Here is a 17,680-nt window from a genome sequence, read left to right as displayed (position 1 = left end):
ACCCCTGTACCCCCATCTAAATACTTTCTGGGGGAGCCCTATTCCCCTTGCTAAGTGTAGTCCTTAAACAAACATGGCTGCTGACTGGAAGCCAGCCTGGGCCTTACTCTGCAGTCATCTTTCCCTTGTAGCCCCAGGTGGCTGGAGGGCTCCACCAAAGAGGACCCCATTCTGTAGCCAGCCCAGAGCCACCTACCTCTAGCCCCAGGCTGTGGGCAGCAAGAGGAATGTGTGCGCACTTGGCAAGCCTTCTGCCCACCTTGCCCACATCTAATAAGTGCAATCATTTTGAGTCTTTCTATGTTGTCTAGAGGGAGGGGTTTTTGTTTTCTGAGGTTTTTTTTTTGGGGGGGGGGGCAGGGATTTTTTCTTCCTCTTTCAGAACAACCCTATTTATAGCTGCCCAAGAGAGAAGAGTGTGTGTTTGGAGTGGAAGAAAAAAGGTTTTGAATCTTATGAACCTTGAGTGCTGGAACATGTAACCTGTCTATTCTTCCACCAGTAGCCACCTAGATCTCTAGGACTGTTGGCTGGGGCAACCCAAGACTATAGCTCAGAGGGACCTGATGTGTAGGACAGGAATTCTGGGAATTTGATGGAGCAGGAAGGAAAGGGACCTGTGTTTGCTAAATCAATCCTGCCATCCCTGTACCTCTCCATGGATTTGGCATGGACCTCATGACTGTAGAGGTTAATGGAATTGGTCAGTGATTCTCCACCCCATATAGGGAAAACCTCCATCTTTTTCCTGTTTTCATCCTTTTTTTTCCCCTGGTGTGCATATCTCCAGCCTGCAATGGACGAGGACCAGGAGAAACCACCTGGGCGTGGAGTGACTCAGGGTCCTGAGGACAGAGACAAGGCTGTGGGAGCCAAGAATAGGAGTTACCCAGGTATGAATTTGGTGGAGGCACCAGATGTTTGCCCAACCTTGACTGGTCTGCTTACCTCTACCTGTTCATCATTCATTTCCTCTTGGAGTTGACTTCAAGCCTAGCTTCCTCAACTACTGTTTTTCAAAAGGAAGAAGAACCAGGTCTGTGCCCAAGCCCAGTTCCTGCACAGTCTACCCTCAGTCCAACTGCTGCCTGCAAAATCACTTTCCATCTGTTCCTTCCAGTTTCCTCAATACTGTAGTCGTAGTTAATCAAAGGCTACCACTTGACTCTTAGGGTTTGTCCTCCAGGAAACTCAACACCAATTAAGGAGCCTGCCTCCCCCCCCCAACAGTAGCATTCACCAGCCAAAGCAGCCTTAGCAGTAGGTAACCAATGACACAGCTAGCTCCCCTCACATCCATTAGTCAATACCATGGCCACTGGGGATAGAGCCTTTGTCTCTTTGATTCAAAGAGAGCCTCTGTAAAAAATGCAAAATGGCTGCTTCCAAGCAGAGTTAATAGTCACTGGGAAGGAGTGTCTGCACTTCCCAGGAAGTGCCATGAAAACTGCTTCAATCAACTTTGTCCCATCCTAATTCTCTACCAGAAACTGGGGTAACTTTCTGATTCCTCTCTCCCTGACATTTCACATCTCTCTTGGAAAGACAAATAGCCAGGTGTTGCCCAATTTATGCTTTCAGGGTCTGGCTTCTCCTTGCCCCCTTCCTTTCCTCTGACTCTATACATATACAAAACAAACCTCCTCCAATCATGTATTCTGTGGTTTCTGGGACCTGCAAATGATTGCCACAGTAAAGAAAGTATAGACCACTGGGCTTCTTAACTAATTTCAAGGGAAATGTCAGTGTGCAGGTGAAGACCCTACTGTTGTCCACCATGTTTAATTCAGATAAAGCTTGGGTTGCATGGAAGAAGACAACCCTGGGGCATAAAACTAAGGGCTAGGTGGTCTAGAAATGAGGAATCAACACTCAGGGAGTCTTTAGGCCTTTACAGGCCAGATAGAAAAAGTTTTCACCAGAGAAGGGACAGTGAGAACATGGTGTAAGTGGGATCCCTTCATGAACCATCCCAGAGGCGTCTCTAATAGGATGCTCATAGGGCCAGTGCTGTGGAGCCTCATTAGTTTTAGTATATAACCTTCCCTGATTTGAGTCTGGGAATGGAAAGTCTTCTCCGTGAGGCCTCCAAGCACCAAATGATGTATGTCAGAAAGGCACTTATATCCTCAACAACCTGCCAATTCCTCATTACTTCTCTGTCTCCCTCTTTCTGTATTATTAGGCGAGGCCTGTTCCCTAAATTTGAGAGAACTTTCAGTCAGGAGAAAATTGACTAAAGCCAGGACTTGAGGTGTCTACCCTAGGCCTAGAAATCCCCAACGGGTGACAATGAGCTGTGACTGCTCATTTGGTCGGTTTGAGGTAGTGGAAGCTCAGATTTGTTGCTTAAAGTCTCTTGGTCTTTGGCCCTAATGAAACTTTATATCCGAGAAGTGCTCTCTATATTCATGTTGGGAGTAACTCTGGAGTGAATTAGGAGATTATGTCTCAAAATGCCAGAAAATGTTATAGAGCATTCAGGCTTTCAAATTTGATGCTTAACCTCAAAATAAAAGCCTCAAACTAGCAAGGAAGGGAGTGTAAGTGACCATAAGCAGAAAATAATGTTAACCTTCCTGGTTTCTTTCTTTAAGCACAGTAAGGGAGAAGCAGAAGCAAACAACACAAGGTATCTTTAGATTTGACCTGTCTCAAAGATAACACCCTGTCCTTGGGCCACTATTTGGATGAGATGTCCTTTGAGGAACTATGATTAGAGGGACTAGGACCCCCAATTTGTTATCAGCTTATCTAGACAACACAAATTGTAGAAGTTTGGACAAACTGAAAACTTTCTTCTTCTGTGGAGTTGAACAAAAGTTTCAGAGAATCATCATCACCATGTGGGAGACTTTTTTTTTTTTTAATGCAGAAGGAATCTCAAAATATTGTATTTATATCTGCCTTCCACTGCTGCCAATATAGTAAGCATCTCCTACACAATCAGCAATAAACTATAAATGATGCAGTTCATAGAGTATTTTGCACTTGGGAAAAAATATGTATCTAAACTTGTAAAAAGAAATGTTTGGATTTTGTATTATCTTTTTATTATTATTATTAAAATACTAAATAAAACTCTTCAGCTTGGCATCTTTTCATCTGTCTCACTAGCTTATACTAGAGCTGAAAAAAAGGCTTGAGGAAACATAAGTATCTTCTGGCTTCCAGACAAGACTTACCAAAGCTTTTCAGTGATCCATCTTATTCCTAATGATTTTAGAATTTGAAAAGTTTATCACATGTCTGTCTTTAAAAGCAGTATCAAGAATTATCCTCTGGAAGGGATCTAGGAAGTGGGAGAAATTCAGGGAAATGGTCTTCCTTCTCATAGTATAGTTCCCCAAAACTGGCCAAGCCACAGGTGGCTCAAATACCTCCCTAATTAAGACATCCCACCTCTAGCAAAGTACAAGCAGAGAGAGCCAACCAAGGTCATTCTTTTTTACGCAGTACACTCTTGGCCCCAAAAGGTAGAATTCTGTAATGCAGATCACCTAGCCATACTACCATCATTACTCCTACAAGCACAGGAAAGCAATTTCCAATCTCTTTTATAAATGGAAGTTTCAATTTCTAGGCTCAGAGATGATAGTTAAATTTAATTGTTGCAACTACATAATTCCCTGACATGAAATCTTACTGGGTTTAATATCTTTATGATATAGCCACTTAAGAGTAGAAATTGAGGAACATGGAAAAATCTGCATGATCAAAAAATGTGTTGGGTTGATCTACCACAATCCTTTTAGCATCTGTAATGGAGACAGATGCCTTCATTGCATAAATAATTACTGAGCTCCTATTATGTGCTAGGCACTGAGCATGTGGCTATCATAGCTTGATAACAATAGCCATGCTTAAAATCCACATTCTTTACGTAAATTTCTGATTATAATTTATCTTCCCCTGTAGATTTCCTAACAGGAGAGAGAATCCAGTTCATATGGTGGTTAAGAATATAAATTAATTCACTGGCATTCTACTTTTACATTAACTCCCTGTGAGTTTGATTTAGTGTGACAAGACATGAACATCTTTATGTACATCAACAAAATCACATTTCTAGAACTACAAAGCTGAGGACCATATTCAGGACCACTGTAACTCACCAACTTAGGGCCATCCTCTTTGCCTTCTCTTTTTTTTTTTTTTTTTTTTACAGGGTTAACAGGACCAAAACAGTTCCTAAAACCCGCAGGATAAACTCCATTAAACTTCTTTTTTTTTTTTATTGAGATATATTCACATACCACGCAGTCATACAAAACAAATCAAACTTTCGATTGTTCACAGTACCATTACATAGTTGTACATTCATCACCTAAATCAATCCCTGACACCTTCATTAGCACACACACAAAAATAACAAGAATAATAATTAGAGTGAAAAAGAGCAATTGAAGTAAAAAAGAACACTGGGTACTTTTGTCTGTTTGTTTCCTTCCCCTATTTTTCTACTCATCCATTCATAAACTAGACAAAGTGCAGTGTGGTCCTTATGGCTTTCCCAATCCCATTGTCACCCCTCATAAGCTACATTTTTATACAACTGTCTTCAAGATTCATGGGTTCTGGGTTGTAGTTTGATAGTTTCAGGTATCCACCACCAGCTACCCCAATTCTTTAGAACCTAAAAAGGGTTGTCTAAAGTCTGCGTAAGAGTGCCCACCAGAGTGACCTCTCGGCTCCTTTTGGAATCTCTCTGCTACTGAAGCTTATTTCATTTCCTTTCACATCCCCCTTTTGGTCAAGAAGATGTTCTCCGTCCCACGATGCCAGGTCTACATTCCTCCCCAGGAGTCATATTCCACGTTGCCAGGGAGATTCACTCCCCTGGGTGTCTGATCCCACGTAGAGGGGAGGGCAGTGATTTCACCTTTCAAGTTGGCTTAGCTAGAGAGAGAGGGCCACATCTGAGCAACAAAGATTGCCTTCTCTCTTAACCCTCTTCTATTCCAAAAACATCAAGTCTTCCTCACTTTCTGGGACACCTACAATGGTGTCCCAGAATAATGTACAGTCAGGGCCACTGGAATATAGGTCTGCCTATATCAAGCAGTCTTTAAAGTGGGGTACATAAAGACTTTCCAGGGAAGACTTTCCAAGGGGTACGTGGGCAAGGAAATCAATCTGAGAAGAGTTTCAAGGGAATACATTTCCAGACCATCAACTTCATATGAAATCTTTTCTAAAATGAATCTGTTCAAGAGACAGCTGACATATTCATGTACCCTTTCCATTCCACCTCCCCTTTTACCATAGTTCTTGTCCCACATTAAAAAAGGCCTATCCCTTCCTAAACTGAATCATGAAGCATGGCCCAGGGTGTAAAAACCTGGGGAGTAAAGAAGGGTTGTTTTTCCCCTTCTTATAAATATTTCTGTTAAAGATGAAGTATTGTCTTAGAACCAGGGTACTTTGGCCCATGTTGGGATGATCTGAATTAAGATGCATGTAAAATGAGGCAGAGGGAGAGAGTTCCCAGGAAGCAAAGCAAAGAAAGCAGTAAATGCCAGAAGGGGCTTTTTTTTTTCCCACCAATTTAAAGGCAAGCAATTATATCCAGGTCTCCTCAACATTCATCCCTAAGACATATAATTAGTGAAAAGAAAAGAATCTTCAAATAGCCAAAGCAATACAGGTGAATAAGCTGATCCTTTTAAATCTATCTGGAATGCTTTTAGGACCACCACATTTTCCAATATACACTGGATAAGCTATGAATAAAAATTTTAAGTGATTTCTTTCAAATCAGATGTGCACCATTCAATAGGGTAGTTGAAATACTTTATCAAATCATATAATAAAATATTCCCATTATAATCAATCTTCCTCCCATTTCATCTCAAAATATTTTCTATTTTCTACCTCATACTAACAAAAAGAAAATATGTTTCTTACCTACTCAATCCATTATTTCTAGGCAAATATAGCTTTCTTTTTTAATGAACATCTAAGAAAAAGTTTGATCATGAAGTCTAAAAAAATTATTGTAGTTATTTCTGATTCATGATTCTTGTTTCCAAAAGCTGATTGTTGTTCTACATAAACACACACACAAATGCACTAAGGGGATAACATGCCTTCTATCCTACTTCTCACTTAATAAACTGATAAATTTAGCTATATGTTACATGGCATTATTGCAAATTATATAATGAGCAACACTACTATCTTCTTATTAAAACCTATAATATTAACATTAGAGCTACATAATTTTAATCTTGAATGATTTTTAGTGTCTATTTTATAAGCTGCACTGAATAATTTATTTCCAAGTGGCTTTTATAATATTCTTCAAAATGAATATTAATGTATAAACTTGAATCAAAAAACAAATCAGACTTTTTTCCTGACAGAAAGTAAGTCTGATTTAGTTGACTAGTTTGAAATAAGGGCTGGCTTTGCAAATTATACAAACGGCAGATATTTCATATACACTGAATGAGCTGAATCTGCACTTCAATATTTTAACAAAAGGATCCTGAAAACATGAAACAATAACATAAAAGCATTTTATCAAAATTCATTGTGCTGGTAAAGGAATATGGAGATCAATATCTAATCATGAAGGTGTTTCTGAATGAGAAGGCAACATAATCATTTTTGTAAGACTGAAACTGAGACTATGATGATTGGGTAACAAACCCTTTTACAAGTTCAGTGGTTTCCAATTCTTTGCTTTTAATAAAATTCAAAGAGAACTCTATTTGATAGTATATGATAATAGTATTTTGTAATAGATAACTTTGTGAATCCTGGCACATGATTTAGAAGTTCAAAGACTTGAGGGATATCATTGTAATAAATCTTTTCCTTTCCCAATTATCTATATGAACAAAATTTCTAAACACTTATATTTATAAAGATAAGAAACAAGTAGAGAATTAATGTTGAAACTTACCTCCTTCTACCATTAAGCAATATTCATCTAGGAATACCTGAACTAATTGGGGAAAAACACAATCTTTCTCACTGAGATGAATTTTCAATAAAAACTGAATTCATAATATATTTATATTGTTTAATAAACTGTACTAGTAATTACTGTAATGATAATTCAAGTCAGAAGAAATTCTCTTAACCATTAAAGCTTATGCCCACAGGCAATAAGTTTATATGCATTTTGGATGCAGAAAGGTGTGACAGAGTGATTAATAAAATAAAGCATATGAATATACTAATTAGGATAAAATTCCAAAGTGGAAGGGAATTAGGAGCTCAAGGAGAAAGGAGAACCATATAAAATTTCTGACTATTAGAGAAGAATTTGTTCATATATTTTTAAATGGATGATGGTGGGCATCAAATATTTAGGGTATTTGGGGACCACTGGATACATTTAAGAATGATGTTATGGTTTTATTTTAAAATGTCAATATTTACAATAAGTCAGAAATTATATCCTCTACAACCATTGAAATTGATGGTGAGAATTTAGGTATCAACTTAAAAATGAGCAAGGGAGTACACAGTTCTTCAAAATTCTTATGGGCTCCATAAGACAAAGTCCAAAGATCACTAGCCTCTATAGTATGTTGGGGGTTGGGGGGAAGGGGACAGGTTAGAAATTATTTTCAATCTCCACTCCAAAACAATCTTCCTCACCAGTTCTTCTGAGTACCAGAAATTACCTACCATTAGAATCTCATTACTTGGGATTCAGACACTGGTTCCATAGAGTTTTTGTTAAATGTGTAATGGGAGAGGGGATTAACCAAACAGATTAGGATCTGCAGAGAATGTGAGAAAAGACAGATGTACTTTTTCTTATGGAACGTATGGGGCGGGGAGGGGGAGTAGGTTAAGAAACAAACTGTTACATCTTGAGTTCTATTCCCTGCTCTAACTAGCAGTTTATGCCAGGACAGCTACTTACTCTCTTTATTATCTATGAGAAATAACTTGTCAAATTTCCACCAACAAGGAATGGGAAGAGGGTACGATATGGGTCAGACTGTTTATTTCTATACCAGGAAGTACATAAAGGATTATTAATCACAGGAATAGGCCCTCAATTGTCACTCATTGCCCACCTAACCTAAGAAACTGATGGGAACTCTGACCCCAGTCTGCCTCCAGAAACGCCGAAAAAGAAAAAGATAGGAAAGAGAGGTTGTCTAAAATTGAAAGAGGGCTGGGTAAGTTCTTCAGACAGGGGAGGAGGGTGTCTCCAAGGGCATCTATAGCTACCCATAGACCCCAAACCCGTACTGTGTAAATGTTTCTAGTGTATTGGAATATTTCATTTTAAAATTCTCTTTAAGTTAAAATTTTGGGGGGCAGGGGAAGAGTAAGAAACGAGTTAAAAATTCGAAAGTCTAAAAGGGTATAGAGAAGTTACTCTACCTCATTCCCACACCCAGTTCCTTCCTAAGAGGGAAGGGGTTCCTTATCTAACGCTCTTTCTTTTTTATGTTTCATTTTTTACCAAAAGCTCACTCCCTTTTAATTTTCCCTCAGGTTTTTGAAAACTCGCCAATCGCCGCCCCTCCCAGCTCTATAGGGAGGGCAAGTAGTAAAAGGGCTTGGCTTTGTTTACACCCAAGCAGGTCTTACAAGGGAGAGTAACTAGTTTTAAGGCTGGGTGTGGGTCTGATGAGGGAATGAGAGTAAGAGAACCCAAGAGGATAGTCATGGCGCCTAAGGAGACAAGTCCCTCACTGCCCCTCAATTTCATCCTTTTCAGTAAGAAGCTATGAATACCTGCAATTGCTTCTTTCAGGGGTTGGTTGAAGATCAGAAGGCAATGCCTGCGGACTGCGCACAGTAAAGCGCTTCGGGACTGTAAGGTGCAGTTCGTGGGGAGGGCGCGCCAGGGCCGCCAGGAGGAAGCCTGAGGGCTCTCTGAGCCCAGAGCGCAGGGTCTACAACCTCTGTGCCGGCAGTGGGACCTCCGTGAACAGCTTCCCTCACAACCTGCCCCACCTGTCCTATCCCGCTCCTGACGCGCATCTTCTCGTCCGCAGGCCGCCGACGTGACGGCGCGGAGACCTCAGGGCCTCGACTCTTCCCCCGCCCCTCCTCAGGCCTCAGGTGGACAGAGCCCCTCAGCGGGCCAGGTAGCGGCTCCTAACGGCTAGACCGACCACTAGGCTCGGGAGCCGCACCCTGGCTCTGGACGCGGCGTCTTGACGTCATTACGCCCTCCCCGGGCAGGGCCGTGCGTCACTCCGGCCTGAGGGAGGGGCGGGACTGTGAGAGGCTCGGCTTACAGCCCCGGTGGCCGGGCTCCATGGGCCCCGGAACCAGGATAAGTAGATAGGCCGCCGCGAGGAAGGGGGGTACGGGGCGGAGCGTGCCCTTGATTTTCTATACGGGTTCCGGGGTCCTGTAGCGGCACACTGAGAGGAGAGGAAAGGGCGGCGGCCCTGGAACCTGGATATCGCGCGAGGCAAGCTGCGCGCGGGCGGGCGGGCTATGGCGCAGGCGGGTGGCGGGGCCGGCGCTGGTGGCGGGGCCCGGTGCATGGCGGTCTGTCGGCGGAATCAGCCTCGGGGGCTGTCAGGTTGGTGGCTGCGGGAAGAGTGGGTCCACCGTGTCCAGGGCGGGAAGTTGGGCGGGCGCAGGGCCCCGGGAAGGTCCTGAGCCCGACGTGCCCACCCTCTTCCGGCCCTAGCCCGGCGACCAGGCGGGCTGGAGGGTGGCCTGGCCCCTCCCCCACTTAGGGTCCAGGCCCCCGTCCCTGCCCCTCCATTCCGCCCCGCGACTCCTCCCCCGTGACTCCCAAACCCCACCCTATAACGACGCCCGCCTCCACTCTGTGACCCCCACATCCCAGCCACTTATCCCGAAACCTCATCAAGTAATCCTCAATTCTTATTCATTGACTCTGCTAAACCCAAGAATGCCCCCACCACTGCCCATGGGCCCACCAACCCAGTGACTTCCTCATTTACAGTCCAGTGACTCACACGACCCTGAGTTTGCTACACTCTTTCTTGGTGCCCCCCAAACCTTCCCAGTAGCCCCACTGGCTCCGTAATCCCTTCCACTTTACCTCTGTGTTCCCCACAAACTCGGGGACTCCCCTCAAACTTCTAGCAACTCCTAATCCCTATTCCAATAGTTTCCCACCCAATCATTGTCTACATAACCCTCAATATCTGATTGGTGATCCTTTCTTTGCTCTATAGCCCCATGATCCTCATTACATGTTCCCCCTTCATACCCAAATCATTCACACTGGCATGTCTCTCTGCACCCCCACTTCTCCAGTGTCAATCAGCACATGACTTACAAGTGCCCAAGGACCATGCTAGGATTGAGGATATAGAGATGAATATGGTAATAATCAGATGCATCAAAGAATTCTGGATTCAGTGTGTGGTCCCAGGTTCAAGTTCCAGCTCTGCCACTGTTGTGTTTTGGGAATCTTAGACAAGTCCCTCCTCACACTGGGCCTCAGATTCTCATCCATGTAGTGATGAGATTGGGTTAGATGATCTGACTTTTTCTTCCATCTGTGAAATTCTGCAGTTCTCAGACAAGATAATTCTTGTTTGCAATCACTTTTGCAGCTCGTCATAGGAACTTACTCTTGTAACCTCACAAAGTCCACTTACTTCGTGAACCATGTTCCTTCACCCCCATGATTCCCTACACTCTTAATAGCCCACACCCATTCCCTTGATCAGACCTCATCAGTTAACATTTCTGCAAAGCAGTGTAGTGCAGTGCTTCAGCTCGATGCTTCAGGGTATTGATATAGAGATCTGTGTTCCAGTTTGAGTGGCCCTTCAGCTGTGGGACTTTAGGCATATTAGTTAGCCTGTCTGGACCCAGTCTCCCCATCTGCTAAGGGAGGATAATACAACTAAAGCCCTTGGCACCATGCCTGGCACATGGAGAGCCTCTAAGTGTAAGCTTTGTTATTACTGAGTAGCTCATGGGGCTTACTTTGTCATGGTGCTAAGGATTCAGCAGACAGTGAACATGTGGCCCATACCTTGCCTTATCTTTCTACCTATGACCTTTTGAGATTACCACTCTTCTTATCTCTACTGTGGCCAATTCACTCCTCTGGTTCTTTATCCTGATATCTCCTTAATAATGATTGCTAAGTACTGAGCTCCTGTATATTGTGTGCCAAGTTTTGTATATATAAATTGTGTTTATCCTTTCAACAACCCCAAGAGATAATTATAATTATATCCACCACCATTTCCCCTTCCCGCTGTTTATTTCACTACATGAATCTGAAACTCACACAGCTTCTGAATAGCAGCCGAGATTTGAACCCACAGTCTTCAAAACCCATGCTCTTCACTCCCTCACTGCATTACCTTTCTTGTCCCAAATGTACCTGATTTTCACATCACCCTCAGCCCCTCATTCCCTACTTTCTAGTACTTCCTAAGCCCATGATCAACTCATCCCATGAGCCGCAAGGTTTTTATTACCCTTTGCCTTATGGCTTTGTGACTTCCTCATCCCAGTGTTCATGACTTTTGATTCCACATGACTTGAGAACCCTGCACCTCTAATACATCTCTTCCTCTTTGTCCAGATATCATCTTGCCCCATACAATTCTTGGAGCTTCACAGCCCTTACCCTGTGATTTCACTTACTCTAGGGTATCTCGCACCTCACTGACACTTGACCCCAAATCCTCTCATTCTGTTAAATCCCTTACCCCCAGGAATCCATATGCTTTAAAACCCTCTATGTTAGTATTATTTTATCCTGTGATCTCTTCTTATTTTGTCTCTTCTCAGTGCTCTAGCTCTACCTTCTTTTGCCATCCTCAGCCACATCCTCTTACCTGAAACTTTCATCTAATTAGCCCTTCATCCAGTGATCTCCTGGTATGCCCAACTTCAGTGAAATGAGCCCCTTTCTTCCCCATGTGAACCTATTCGTCATAAAATATCTGTCCTCCCATTCTAGGATCCCTCCTCTTCACAGCCCTTTCCCAATTTTCTGTGAGATCCTTCCTCTCAGATTCTCAGATATCATAGCATGTTCCCTCATTTTCATCAATTCTTTTCAAACCAGAATTGTCTTTTACCCTTTTGCTTTCCTTGTCTATCCCAGGGTGCCTTATCTCTGCCGAAACCAATCCTCTTTCTTGTCTCCCCAGTCTTTCTCACCTCACTAATCTTGATAACAAGTTGATTCCAATGTAACTCTCCCTGCTACCCCAACTCTGCCCCTTTCTTCCCTGTCTCTCCTGTGCATCTACCAGTTAAATGACCCTGCTGATTTTCAGCCCTCTTTTCTTCACACACAGCACTGTCCAACCAAACATCATCCTTCTTGGTTTGTACAAAGAACTACACTCTTGTCTGGGAACTTCTGGTGACTTCTGATCACCAAGATCTCAGTCCTTTAGGTAGCAAGGAGACCTTGGAAATCCTTCAGTCAATCTGGCTGTGTCTCCTTGAGGTGCTCTGGTGGTCCTGTCTGGTTTATTAAACTGTTTGCTCTATGTACCTGCAGGGTAGAATGCTTAAGTTTCAGCCTCTGCAGATGCAGAATTAGCCCCATTACTTTCCAAGTCCTGGGAAGATTTTCCAGTCCCCTCCTACTGGAAGATTGCATGATGCGTTGCGAAAAGTGACATTAAGGATCCACATCTAAGAGTCTGTTCTGTGGGTCACCAAATTCATAGGTCTCTTATAATGTACTTAGTAGCTCTACATAAATAAGAACAGCAGAGGATGAAACTAGAGCTATGGAAGGGGTAAAACCCTGAAGTTTACACATTCTGTGGGTGGATTAAAAAAAGGAGCCTTTGCCTTAGGCTTGTTTAATCTTTGTTAGGGCACAGAACATATTCTGCCTTGTATCTTAGTTATCACTGCACTTTTCTCATCTCCCTCTCCCCATACTGTGACTTCCTTGAGAACAGAGGCTGCGTTTTAATTATTTTTCCACTTTTTAGAATAGGTTTACAGAGTCCCTATATATTGCATTTTAATCTTAATCCTATCCCTCATATTTAGCTGGTAGTCAGTAAATACTTTTTAAATTAAGTCTCTCAGAAATACTGCATTAGGTATAAACAAGTAAAAACAGATGAGGTGTCTATATTCATTTTGTAGCCACAACACCTCTCTTTTCCAAAACCCTTCCCACATATTAATGGGTAAGTCCCTTGGTTTAAATAGGCTAAAATTTAAGATTTCTGTTTTTAGTCATTCCTCAGTTGTAGGTGTGGGAATGGGTATAAGTGCTTATTTTACTGTATTTCTAGTAGTACCTGAGAGATTGTTTGACACAGTTACTACATACAGTGGTAAGGCCAGGGTCTGTCTTAGGTAGATCGGTTCTCAAAAAAAATGGCTAAGTGAAATATTTATCTAGTAGGAGCTGCAGAAAGGATCAGAGAGTAAAGGAAACAAAATCAGCAAAATGTTGGCAATTGTAGAAGTTGGGTAATGGGCTCATTGAGTTCATTATACTGTTTTGATTTTTTTTCACATTTGAAAATATCCATAATAAAAAGAAAAAAAAATTTTAAATAAAAATATGAATAAGAGCAAATTTAGCACTACTCCTTAGAAAATACCGCAAAGCAAATGAGCTGTTTTTGCTGATTGAGTTCTGTTATCTAAGTTTAGTACATTTAGCCCTAACCTATCTTTGGCCTTTCTGTTTATGAATACCAGGATGCTGAATACAAAAATTAGCCCTCTCTGGAATTGTCCTGACAATAATCACCCTTCCTGCTTCCCAGCCCAAGTGTGGTTTGGTGGTAGAGGGCTGGACTAGACATGAGAAGAAAGTGAAGCCGTGAGATGGGGGCCTGGGGAGCCAGGGCTGGAGAGAGACCAAGGCTCAATTAGGGTCCTCCCCTTTTGGCTCAAAGCCACCAAAGTACTGGGAGATCCTAAAATAGGGAAATTTATTCATTCCACAAATGTTTGGTGAGTGTCTGCTATGTGCCAGGCATTCCTAACATAGGAAATATTAGGAAAATAAAGCAGAGGAGGGAGATAGATAGACAGTGCCAAGAATCGTCAGGTTGTTATAATTTTGAATAGAGTGGTCAGGGAAGGGCTTACTGAAAAGGTAATATTTGAGCAAAACCTGAAGGAAGTAAAGTAGTGAACCAGTTTATTCCTGTCAGAGGGAATAGCAGGTGCAAGTGCAAAGGTTCTGAGGCAGGAGTATGCCTGGTATATTCAAGAAACGTGGAGTAAGCCAGTCAGTATGGCTGAAAGAGGGTGAGAGAGGGGAGACATAGCAGGAGATGGAGAGTGGATTGGGGCAGGTCATATTGGAGCTTATATAAGCCATTGGCCAGAGGCAGGGGATACAATGATTAGAGATGGTGCATCCGTGCCCTTGTGGAGCAAACAGACAAGCAGCCTGGTTTAGCAGCCTGGTATGGCTTCACTGCTAAGTGAGAAGGAACAGGGGGCTGGAGTCTGATGATCTGAGGTGGCATTAGCCAGGCGGAAACAGTGAATATAGATGTCAGCCACAAGGCCAAGTGGTATTCCATAGGAAAAGTAGTCAACCTAGCTGGGCTGGGGAATGAATTAGAATGATGTGATAAGATTGGAAGGGATGGGGTAGGTGGGCCTCAGTTGATTCCCCCTTTGTTCTTTCATTCAACATTTACTCCTCTGCTAGGACCTTCTCTTAAGGAGCTCATAGTTGTGTAGTAGATGAAGGATTTCAAATCTGGTCTCAGGAGTTTCAATTAGGTCTAATTCACAATGAGTTGAACTGATTTAAGATTCAAATTTGAGCTAAAGAGTTTAGTTAGCTCTGTGACCTAATACTTGTATTCACTTAGTATTTGTGGGCACATTGTTTGTTAGATGCTGATGAAGCTGAAAGGCATGCTCTCCAGGAACTTAAGCATCATAATCGATATAACAGAAAGTAGGAGTGTGTTATTTTCCCCAAAAAGATTCAAATGTTAAGGAAAACACATACCATGGAAGTGTAATTCCTTAACTGCAGCTGGAACTTCAGTCCCTCCACCATGTTTATCCCTTCTGTCATGTGAGTGTTGATGTTTATATTATAAGGAGAGTCTCTTTAATTAGCCAAACGAGTACAAAATACAGCCCCATCCTAATTGACAGGCCACCTACATAATTAGTTTATAGTGGATGTATAATCAGCATCTCTCAATGGAATGGGGAAATTTTGTCCTGGTGAATAAGAAAAAAACAAATCCAAGTGTACCTGAAGCCATTGCCTTTAACTAGCAGCCTTACCTTGCTTCAGGTGTTATTTCCTGAAGCACCTGACAAAACCTCGAAAGCCTCTTGCTGTGGTAGCTTTCAATCATGATATAGAATTGTGAGTATCCGAGTGAGGGTCTTACAAATCCTGCACTGTCATATGTTTTGCTGGCAGATGCATGGGATCTGCTCACTTAAAGATCAGAATCAGAAAGATCAGCAATATTGTTGGATGGGTCATTCAAAGCCTCACAGCATGTTAGACTATCACTAGCTGGAAGTCAGAGAGCTCCTTCTAGTAGTTGGGTTAACATTCGCCCAGAGCTTGACCTCTAGCAAATGGTTCATCTCTGAAAATTCCAGATATAACTTATTAACTTGGTACTATTTCTCACTGCATAACCATTGAAGAAATGGTTGCTGATTTGTTGGGTGCTTGATAAAGCACAAGACCCATGCCATTAAGATAAGAACCAAAGAACTGGGGGCTCCTTGGGACTGTAGAACTGATCTGAGGCTTAGATGCAGAGGGTCTAAGCAGGGGTACTTGAGACCGGAGTTCTCTTCTCTGTCTGGGAAAATTATCCTCTCAACCTAGGAAGTACTGTCCTGTAGACCACATGGAACAGTGAGAGAGAAAGGCAGCCACTGCTTAGCCTGCCACTTTGGCTGATCTGCCCTTGTGATCCAGCTATGGACCCATGTTGAGCCAGTGTGCCCTCAGGTCCTGTATAGACTTGCTATTGCCTCATGCTCAGTTTAATCAGCTTTCCTGAATGGTATCCTTGAATTGAGAAGCTAAATTTTGCAATGTGGTTTTGCTGCAAACCTGTGACATTGTGGAATCCATCTTGTCAGCACTGGGCTAGTCATGTCTCACGAATGGAGAATCAGAAATTCTGTGACCAAGAAAGGGAGTACAAAGCATACTTTTAGACATTCTTTTTTCATTCATTTACTTTTATTTAAAAATTTTTTGCATAGGTAATAAATTTGCAGGGCTTAAAATTTTGTAAAAATAAGAAAGATACACAGTGAAGAGTCACCCTTCATTGCCTTTCTCCTGTCAGCTATCCTTCCATAGGTAACCCTGGTTAGTCGTTTCTTGACTATCCTTCCTCAGACATAAAAGGCTGTTTGCTATTTTTATTTAACATATTTTGAATATCTCTCCATGTTGGTATATAATGAGTGCCTTATTATTTATGTCTTCATAGTTTGGAAGTACCACAGTTTATGTAACAATCCCATAATGAAAGGATATGTTATTTCTAATTTTTTGCTGCTATGAAAAACCTTGGATATGTGCCATTTTACACACACGTGCATCTACCTGTAGACTAGAAGTGAAATTGCCAGGTCAGATGGTATGTATGTCCATAATTTTGATTGATATTGCCAAATTTCCCTTCATAAAGATTGTACCAACGTATATTCTCACCAACAGTGTAAGACTGTGCTTGTTTCCTCACATCCTTGTAGAAATTGCTTTGAGTTAATATACTGATTCTCTAAAGGTCAACATAGGGTACTGAAGCATGAAGTCCCACTGTGACACTGTTTCCCAAGACATAAAACACAACAGAGCCCAGTTAGAAGAACATCGCATTTAAAAAATATATCCAGGGGCAAGATGGCGGCATAGAGAGGAGTGGAAGCTAAGTAGTCCCCCTGGAACAACTACAAAAAACCAGAAACAACTAGTAAATAATCCAGAATAACTGCGGGGGGACAAACGAGACCATCCACTCATCACACACCAACCTGAATTGGGAGGAATGCCCGAGAACACAGCATAAAATCTGTAAGTAAAGCCTGTGGAACCAGGTCAGGAGACCCCCTCCCCCATAGCCCAAGCTGCAGAGCCACGTGGTGCCACAGAGAAGCTCTCTCCCAGCAAGCGAATACAGCTCAGCTGAGCTCCAACTGGGGTTTTAAGTAGTGAGTGTGAACTGCTCACTACAGGTACGCAGCCCCAAAAAACAGACAGAGGCTTTGGGTCATGACTGACCTGGGAGAGCCGGAGGGTCGCCTTGGACTGGGTCTGAAGGGGACTATCTGTTTCTTTTTTGGCTCAGTGGAGAAAGCCCCAGTCATTTTCAGTTTCCAGGGCTGTGACTCTGGGAAGGGTGGAGACACCACAAGCAGAGAGCGAGACCATTGAAATGCTAATGACCTCCACCTGAGGGGTCTGTCTTCTCTAGGAGGAAAGGGGTGGGGCCCTTTCCATTCAGAACCAGACCCCAGAGCCTGGGGGAACACAGCCATACCTCCTCACACCAGTCAAGAATTATAGGCTAACAGGCGTCACCTGCTGGGCAGAAAAGCACAGTGACCCAAGGCATCAAAGGGTGGAGCAATTTTCTAAGACACACCCTCAGGGAAACCAGATACTGAATATTTCTTCCCTCTGGAACCTGAGCCTGTTCTGGTCTGGGAAAACCTGATTTGGATAACCAAGGAAACCACGCCTAGACAACAGAAAATTACAACCTACACTAAGAAAAACAAAGTTATGGCCCAGTCA

At 42.6% G+C, this 17,680-nt stretch overlaps 1 protein-coding gene across 7 annotated transcripts in view; it reads left to right on the top strand.

Moving 5' to 3' along the window:
• The first annotated feature begins 9,220 nt into the window (after positions 1-9,220).
• ZNF76 (zinc finger protein 76) overlaps positions 9,221-17,680 on the top strand; it is a 31,332-nt gene continuing 22,872 nt past the window's right edge. For 5 of the 7 annotated variants that reach the window (XM_037844134.1, XM_037844133.1, XM_037844131.1 and 2 more), the window contains exon 1: positions 9,423-9,514. The gene's annotated coding sequence lies outside the window, so the exon portion shown is untranslated. Of the gene's footprint in view, positions 9,401-9,422; positions 9,515-16,486; positions 16,521-17,680 lie in introns of those variants that run through there. The other 2 variants (XM_037844129.1, XM_037844130.1) reach the window with 2 other exon arrangements.

The sequence above is a fragment of the Choloepus didactylus genome, chromosome 7, assembly GCF_015220235.1.
Source record: "Choloepus didactylus isolate mChoDid1 chromosome 7, mChoDid1.pri, whole genome shotgun sequence".
Lineage (NCBI taxonomy): Eukaryota > Metazoa > Chordata > Mammalia > Pilosa > Megalonychidae > Choloepus > Choloepus didactylus.
The sequence above is the reverse complement of the archived record's forward strand: the minus strand, read 5'-3'. Positions and strand labels throughout refer to the sequence as shown.